The 8,817-nt window shown below is 57.3% G+C and overlaps 1 long non-coding RNA gene across 1 annotated transcript; it reads right to left on the bottom strand.

The window, feature by feature from the left end:
• Positions 1 to 356: 356 nt before the first annotated feature.
• LOC145518745 (uncharacterized) lies at positions 357 to 6,797 on the bottom strand. Its single transcript, XR_014063244.1, has 3 exons — positions 6,680 to 6,797; positions 4,268 to 4,461; positions 357 to 3,641 (listed from the first exon to the last, which is right to left on the bottom strand). It is a non-coding gene; the product is annotated as an uncharacterized LOC145518745 (long non-coding RNA).
• Positions 6,798 to 8,817: the final 2,020 nt, after the last annotated feature.

The raw sequence follows: 8,817 nt of genomic DNA, 5'->3' as shown, positions 1-8,817 counted from the left end.
ATGTTTCCGTGTCTCAGCACGGCCGACAGTCTCCTCCTCTTTCTAGGTGCTCCCGTTTCCTCCACCCCCCACCCCCCACCCCACCCCACCCCACCCCACCCCACCCCACCCCACCCCATCCCATCCCAAACTAAGGGTTTAGTTTAATGCCAAACTTCTACAAAGAAATAAGCAAATTTTTGTGCAATGTCCAGTGATCTCTTTCTAGGTTGATAGACTGATCAATGCCATGGTTAGTTCCCACAGTAAGTGGATGCCACCCTGTAAATCTTCTTGGCTCATTGCCTGCCACACCCGCTCCATTGCTGGTTAGGAGTAATTTTGTAAAACATGAAAGATAACACAAAATGGACTGATGACTCTGAGAGAAGAATTGTAATTGGAGGAAATTTCAGGACTGGCTCTGATAGTGCATCCATGAAAAAGTAAAACTCATCCAGAGAGTAGAAAAGTGGTTACTAGGGCTATGGGGAGAGGTTGGTAAAAGGGAACAAATGTTCAGCTATAAGATGAATAGAGTCTGAGGATCTAATGTAAAACATGGCACTCTTTTTGACATGTTTTGTATAAATGAAATCTTATGAAGATAAAAATCTAAGTAGGAAAGATGGAGGGAAGAAAAAAAAACAGAAAGTGAAATATGTGAGGTGATATTAATTAACTGGATGAGGAATCCTTTCACATCGTAAACACGTGAAATCACCACAGTTATATTTCAATTTCTTGCAATTTTGTATGTCAATTGTACCTCAAAAAAGTTGAAATTTTAAAAAAAGATATTACAAGATCTATGAAAAACCGTGAAGATTGTGTCTGGCTTGATAACATTGAGAACCTAGAACTCAGGCGATCCAAAACGTCCCCCTGCCGAGGAGAGTGTTTGTGTCATCGATTACTCAATTCCGAATTATCATATGCTCCAGAATTGTCGGTTGGATGCAAGATTTCAAAGCAGCCACATGCTGGAAAACTTAGTTTTAATGAGTTTAGTTCTATTCTCTCAAAGTGGAGCGCTCTATTTAAAGATGATACTTTACGTGGACTTCCTTGATGTTTCGGACGTTGGATCGGAGACGGATGTAGTGAGATATCATGAAGTAATTCCCTGTTTTTCTGTTTATAATTTCCGCGACATGATCCTTCTAGTTAGTAAGAAGCATTTGTGTTGCCTTGAAGAGAATTAGATTATTATCATAATAATGGAAAGGGAAAGTAGTAGGTTTATGCTTGGCCCTCTTATATTTAAAATATACCTTTTTGGCTAGAGTGTGAGGCACAGGAGATCTAGATCCTGCAATCGAGGAATGAATCTGTGCCCTTTGCAATGGAAGCAAACTGTCTTAATCCCTGGAACCCTAAGGAAGTTCCTCAAAAGAGACGGTTTGCGACTAGGTCAGAAATGATAGTCTTCAAAGGCAATCCCTTTAACTTCAAAGGAACAAAATTTACTGACTGAAGAAAAGCCTCTGGGTAATAAGAATGAGGAGTCTCTGACCTATGAGCGGCACATCAATACTCCTATTGCCGGCAACAGGAGTAAAGAGGACATCCCATGACACAGAATGACCTGTCCCAGGAGAGAAGCCCAGGTTCATTCTGCCTGAGAGGAGAAGGCGGGCCGAGTGATGGTCTGGGAAGGGTTTAGAGACTCAGGGTGAGGGCACATGGCTACGCTTGCTGATGAGGGGTCAGATTCCCGATGAGATGAGACGACACGGCTCACCAGCATGGTGGGGCCGTCAAGAACCCCCTCGAATCTTGCAGACCCTCTGCGACCAATGAGAGAGAGCCAGGCACCACTGCTCAGGGGGCACAGCTTCTGCTCTGCTCTTGGCAGGTCCCGGTCACCTGCCACCTTCCTGCCTCCAGCAGAGGTAAAGTAAGGCCCAAATGCCGCCTGAGGATCTTTGAGCTCAGAACGGAAACTCCCTTTTTTTCAGTGGCCTGGAGTGTCGTAAGCAATCCAAAGGTGAGCGGAATTAACTGCAAGTAGTCAGAATAATGGTGAGAACAAAAGGAAATGGCAAGTCATTGTTAACAATCTATGTTGGACTTAAAGTTTTGTGAAGAGAGAGACGGAACCTAGCTTCAGAAGGGGAGGGAGGTCCCGCAAGGTCGAATGAGGCCCACTGGTGGCTGGGGACTCATCTGGAGGAACTTCTCTGAAGAAGGGCCTGGGATCCATCTGAAAGCTGGAGTGGGAACCCAGGCCCGGGAGTGAGCGTCCAGAGCTGGAACGAGAGCTCCCGGGAGACTGACTCGAGCGCGGCTGCTTTCCGGGGCACCCACCTCCCCTTCTCCTCAGCTGATGCCCGCAGGCTGGGTAACGGCCCTTGAGGGAGAAGCCTTGGCAGAAGGTCTCCCCACGGAGGGAGCCCATAGGTGTCTCAGTCTGTCAGTGGCAGTTGCTCATTTTCCCGGGCTGCCAGCCCATCTGAGCTGTTTCTGTTGGAGGGAAAATCTGCCTGAAGTTATGCCTGAGGCCTGAGCTCTCTTGTTATCAAATTAGGCGAATATCCCATACATACTGTGAATACCTGGCATACTGCCATGGAATTCCTAAATATCCGTGTGCCGAAAGCTAACTCCGTCCCCACGTGTGCAAGCTAATTCAGCTGAACTCGCTCGTGTCTGACCCGTGTGGTAGTAGTGGTGAGAGCAGGAGTGGATCGGGAGCGAAAGGACCAGGTGGAATTTCTCGATTCAAATCCATGAATCTCTGAGGACTTGGTGAGCACGTTACACTTTAAGTGTCATTCCTGGCCTGAGAGGTAGCACGAACAGTACTTTTCTGACGGCCTCATGGAGACGTGAGACAGGAGTCGAGATCCACAGTATGCAGCGAGCGGTATCTTTGGTTATAGGCAGATCCAGAAAAAGCTATCAGCTCACTGTTGGTTCTTTCAAAGCACGTATTAGCTGTGTGGTTGCCCGATAACGTGAGTGCCGCCCACCTAGACTGTACACGCACCTCACGCACCGAGTATCTGTCGGCCTTGTAGATGAGGAGGTGGCTGAGTGGCGTTTGCGCGAGTGACTGGGTTTGAATCTAGACAGCACCCTTTGCTGTGGGCTTGGTGAAGTGCCGGTCCTCAGCACACAGGATTCTCATCCTTCCTGGCCGGTTTCTGGCGCCTCTCTACTATCTGGGTTCCACCAGCCTCATCTTTAGCAGCACCGGTGTGCTCTTACCACAAACCTCCGAAACAGCACGTTCTTTCAAGGTGCCTCCTCGTCCTTCACCGCTGGTGCTGGGCTCAGACCGTCCCCTGCCCCACGGCCCTTTCCCGGGCCTTTCCTTTTCACTCTCCCGTGGCTAAAGCTCTGACCCGTCCTCCAAGCGCGAGGCCTCTTCTCACTATTTCGCATTCCAGGCAGGCCTACTTATTCTGGGAGTTATTCCCCCTTGATACTTTCTGTCTATAACCAGGACCAGGACCAAGCATACACATCTCTTTCCACGCAACCCCTTCTTGACGCTCAGCTCTGCCGGGCGTGTTGGTGCTGACTCTCGTACGGATGGTGAGTTGACAGGTGACCGGTGACGGGTGAGCTTTGCATGAACCACGTGAAAAGTATGGTTGGCAAGCCTCTGACACAGATTCCCCCATGGGAAATCGTCGTCACCTCCTGAGACAGTCCTGGGAACAAAGGCGATGAACAGAGGATTCAGTGCTTCCGGACAAATCGAGTGCTTGTTGCAGACACAACCTGCCCCAGAGCGTCCAAGATCAAGTGTGAGGAAAGGCCTAGGAGTAGCAGGACCGGGGACTGAACAAGTCGGCTCTGCTCCTCTCCCGGCTGCAGTCCAAAGAAACGCCAAACAGGATGCCTCTTTGTTGCCATCAAGTGTCCAATTCTACACTTTTGTTAACAATGTATATAATGTTAAGGAGCGGGAGAGCCAGCTTTACTGAAACTTGTGGATCATGCACTTCTCATCCCTGCTACTGTTTGATACAATTAGAGTTTAAGAGCAGCCTGTTTTCCAGGAAAGATACTATATAACCAAAAGGTGCGATTTCTAGTGCCACCTTAATTTCCCCAGTCTCTGGGTACGAGAACTGAACCAAATGTTCTCTAGTATATTTTCAGGGACATGACAAGCTATTCAGATCCTTCCTGATAGATGTTCTGAAAAAGAACTACTAGCTGCAAGAACTAAATCTCAGTTTCAACTCCGGTAGAGGAGAAGCTGCGTTGCTGGCAACAGTTAAAAGAAACACTGTATCTTCCCAAGAATAGACTGGGTACCCCCAGCATTTACCTTGAGGCTGCAGCGAGGAAGACTAAGTCTGCCACTGAACTAGGTCCGTTTCTTTGACTTTAACCTTTATACGTGATTCCTGATATCTTCAGTTTCCGTATGCTGCCTGTAGCCCGAGACGTACAGGGCGCACCCCTCGTCAAGGCTCAGATTTCAAGAGTCTAATACATTTCCATTCAGACACAGATAGAAATCTGCAGAAGAGAGAATAATATGTATCTTGTTGGAGCGTTACAGGAATATCACGACATGACACGTGTGGCCCCGCGCGCCCCCAACCACAAGCCCAGATCTCCCGTCTCCCCTCCGAAACCTCCCCCTCCTCCCCCCCATACCCAGCCACCGAGGCGGGGGGGGGGGGCCCGGGGAGGGATGGCGGTCTCGGCCCCGGTTCCGAGAGGTCACTCGTGGAGCCGCCCTAGCTAGGCCGAGACGCCAGATGTGGCTGCCCTGCTGCTTCACGTCCATCTCCGTGAGCCATGCCCAAAAGGCACGTGAAATCATTGAGAGCAAATAGCGCCCCCAGAAAGCGCAAAATGATCCTCCTGAACCCCGCACGGCCGCCATCTTGGTGGATCCACGTTAGAGGTCGTTGGTAGGTATCCCCACTTGATGCCTGAATAGTACTCACGCGGACTCGATTTCTTTTCGCTTTTCCTGGGTGCCCTAGCCAGAGAGATCACGTGGGCCGGAGAGCAAACACGGAACAGAGCAGAGCCCCGAACCACAGCCAAGTCGAGGGCGTGCGGAACCGCAGGAACTCACAGATCCTGTGAGGGGACCCAGATGGGGAAGAAGCGTCCGTGCCGCGCGAGTGGCCGGAGACGTTTCTCCGTGGGATCTCTCGGGATGTCGCAGGGTGCCGGGTGCAGGGGCACCCCGGGAGGCCCGGTCCACCGAAAAGCCCGAAAAGTCTTCATGTGGGGCAGGCCCGCCCGGAATGGTTTCTTGCAGGGCCGGGCGAGGAGAATTCGGGGGCCCATACCTCCAAGCCCCACACTCGTCTTGAGAGGGTTCCACGTGGCATTCTGAAAGGCCGGGCGACGGAGGGAAGGGGTTCGTGGCTGCGGACAACGCCTGGCTGGAGGAATTCTTTGTCTTTGGCGACGGTTCACCCCGTAGGTCAGGTCATGAGGTTCCTCGACACCTTCCGCGGGGCGGATGTTCACAGGAGGAGTGGGGACGGGACGGCGGACTCGCAGGCCACCCTCCTGTCCCCACTGCTCCCCTCCCTCCAGAACTGGAGTTCGAATCTAGATGGGCCTCTGACCGCACACATCGCTGGGTTTACATCGTGCCGGCTTCACCTTCGATTCTCACAAACGGGCACTCTTGCTGCTTCTAGAAGTGTCCTAGAGAAGAAGACACCGGGTTCCGTACGAGATCAGCTTCTTGGACGTGGCCCTCTGGAGCCCGTGGCTTTGGCTTCAGGGGAAGCGCGCTGCCTACGGTATAGCCTGGCCCGGAAGCTCATCCGAGGATTCCTAAGGAGTTCGCGGGCCTCGAGGATTCTGTTTCCGAAAAGCGTTTTCTGGAACCGGGCGACTTGGGAGAACGTGTCACTGGTCTGGAAAATGGAAGGCCGCTGTCCGAGGGTTCAGAGACCTTCACGCTCCCTCCTTTCACTTGAAAGGTGTCTTCTTTTTTTCTCCCCAACCCCCCCCAACCCCCCGCAACACACACACACCCGACAGCTTGCCTGACCGTTGTTGCTGGGGAGATGAAATCCCAGGAGACGGGAGGCAAAGTAAGTCTCTTTCACACCCCGGGGAAAACGAGAGGAACGGGTCCCCAGCCGTGCGATGTTTCCGTGTCTCAGCACGGCCGACAGTCTCCTCCTCTTTCTAGGTGCTCCCGTTTCCTCCACCCCCCACCCCCCACCCCCACCCCCCGCCACCGACCCCCGCCCCCAGCAGCCCTGCCACCCCACCCCAGACCAGACCGCCCGGCCCGGCCGCCCGGCCGCCTTTCCTTTCCGGTGTTTGTGGCCAGTTGTTTTGAAATCCATGTTCTCCTGTCCTCACGTGCACTTTCCCCACCCAGCGGCGCATGCTTGTGTTTGTTGTCGTTGGACTTGATCACGGTCTCGACACAGGTTGACTTTCGTTTTCTCTTGTTGGGGGTCCGAGTGTCTCCTTCTTTTCCTTTCTTGCTCCTGGGCTTGCGTGTCTGTGTCTGTGTCTGCTTTCGAGGAGTCCTGCTTTGTTCTCGGAGCAGCGCTTGCCTGGTTTCGCTTTGCCGGTCGGTCCCTCCCTCCCTGCCTCCCTCCCTTCTCTCTCTCCCTCCCTCCCTCCCTCCTTCGGGGGAGGGGGCCCGGGGGAGCCCGGGATGTCACTGGTGCCCCTCTCTCGGCCGTCCCCGCCCCGAGCCCCGCCGCCCGCCGGCGTCTCCGTGGAATGTCCCCCCACCAGCCTGGCATCGCGTGGGTGGGTGGGGGGAGCGCGTCTCCTTCGTGGCAGCCTCCTGGGGAGCTATTTCCCAGCTCCTCTCCCTTCCTCTGCGGCCGGGGTCGCGTCGCGTCGCGTCTCTCGGAGGCGGCGGCTCCGGGCCGAGCTCGGGCGTTTGGGCGGCCGGCGACAGCGACCCGTCCTCGGGACATTGGAGCCGGTTGTCAGGAGCCACCTGGCGGCCGCTTTTATAGTGTCCCTCCCCTCTGGAGCTTCGGCGACCTTCAGGAGGGTTGTGACTCAGCCGCCGGGCCCGAGGCACAGCTCTCAGAGACCAGCTCTGCTGGCGGCGACAGTGGCGGTGGCGCCGAGGCCTAGGGACGTCCTGCTGTCGCCGGAGATTGGTTCTCTAGGTTTCTGAGGAGGGTGGCCGTCGCGGCGGCGGCGGCGCTCCAGAGCCGGGCTCTGGGGTGGCCTGACCGGGTCGACCAGCGTCTCCCCGTGCCCCTCCGGCCGCGGAGACGGACCGGCCGGACCCTACCTGGGCCGGGCCGCCGCGGTGGGCAGGGAGGGAGAGGGTCGTCCCTCCCTGGAGCGCCTGGGACTCGGCGGTCTGGCCTCCTCCCGGGCCTCCCTCAGGAGGGTTTGCTTTCTTCCTTCAGGAGGGTTGGCTCCCGCCCTCCAAAGGATTTGCTGTTCGCCTTTTCAGAAGGGTTTGCGTCTCCCTTCAGGAGGTTCTTGCTTTCCCGCCCTTTCAGGAGGGTTCGCCACCCCGGAGGGTTTGCTTTCTCACCCCTCCCCAACTCCCTGAATCACGGCCAGGAGGTCAGGGACCGGCTCGAGCCGTCCTGGGTGCCACGGACAGGACGGTCTGGGGCCCCGGGCGTGGTCCCTCGTGGGGGCCCGCTCGTCTCGTGGGAGGCGCCTCGCCGGCGGGTCTCTCTTCGTTTTTCTCTCTGGCAACTCGAAGCCAAACCCCCGCTCGGAGACTCGGACGGACGGGTACACCTACCCGTGCGGGCGAAGGGGGAGGGCGTCCCCGGCCAGCTCCCTCCCCCTTGGCGTCTGCGCCCCCACCTCGCCCACCGGGCGCCCCCTTCGCCCCCCTCCCCCCCCCAGTCGACCAGATGACCCCCGACAGCTCCGGGCCTGGTGTTTCTGGGGTAGTGCTGGGGACAGGTGGCGGTGCCAAGGTGCCAAGGTCCCTCTCTGCCAGTCGTGGGTGGGCCCCGCTGTCGGGCGCTGTCATTTTGTCGCCCGAAATGGGCCTTTTCTGCCACCAGGTAAGTGCCGACACGGTCTCTCTCGGCGTCTGCCGCCGAGGACTTTGGGCCTCTGGACGCACGCGGGGCTCTGGGCCTCTGGGCCGCCGGCCTGGGCCTGTGCGCCGGCTCCCGCGTGGCGTGTCTGGCAGACCCGACCCGTGGCGCCACCTCCGGTCTCTGGGTGACCCGAGGGCGGCGGGGCGAGGCGCCGTGGGTCTTCTACCCTGTGTGACCCCCGCTGCGGGCGCCCGGTGGTGGCCGGGACGACGCCCGCTCTTGTAGGCTCCGTGCCCCGTGTCAGGCAGCTCCTCCTCCTGGGGTCGTCGTCGGCGGCTGTCGCCTGAGGCGAGGCGAGGTGAGGTGTGGCGGGGGGAGGCGGCCGGCGAGGCTTAAAGCGGGCCCCTCCGGCGACTGTCCTCACCGTGCCTTCCCCCCCTCCCCCTCGGCTCAACGGATCGATGTGGTGTGGTCGTGCTCTCCCGGGCCGGGCCTAAGCCGTGCCGGACGAGGGACGGGCGTTCCTGGTGAACGTGTGCGGTCTTCTCGGTCTGTCCACGGGGCCCCTCGCCTGCCTTTCCCCCTGCCCGTCGGGGAGGGTGAGGAAGGCGGGAGGGTGGGTGCGGCCTCCGGCCCTGACTCTCGGTCTCCTGCCCGCCCCCCTCCACGGGGCGTCAGGGAGGCCGTCGGTCTTCGGACACAGCGGACGCTCTCGCTTCGCCTTCTCGGCGCGTGTCCCGCGAGCGGCCCTCCCCGCGGTGGGGGGGGCTGTGCCCGCTGCTGCGCCGCGCGCCCCGCGTGGGTGGGTGAGCGTGCCTCGTTTAACCCTCGGTGGTGCCCCTGGAGCGCTCCAGGTCGCCCCTCAGGTGCCTGAGGCCGAGCGGTGGTGTCGTTTCCCTTA

This window comes from Giraffa tippelskirchi, chromosome 8 (assembly GCF_054371585.1).
Source record: "Giraffa tippelskirchi isolate mGirTip1 chromosome 8, T2T-mGirTip1v1.2.pri, whole genome shotgun sequence".
Classification (NCBI taxonomy): Eukaryota; Metazoa; Chordata; class Mammalia; order Artiodactyla; family Giraffidae; genus Giraffa; species Giraffa tippelskirchi.
Note: the sequence above shows the minus strand (reverse complement) of the source record. Positions and strands in the feature narration are given on the sequence as shown.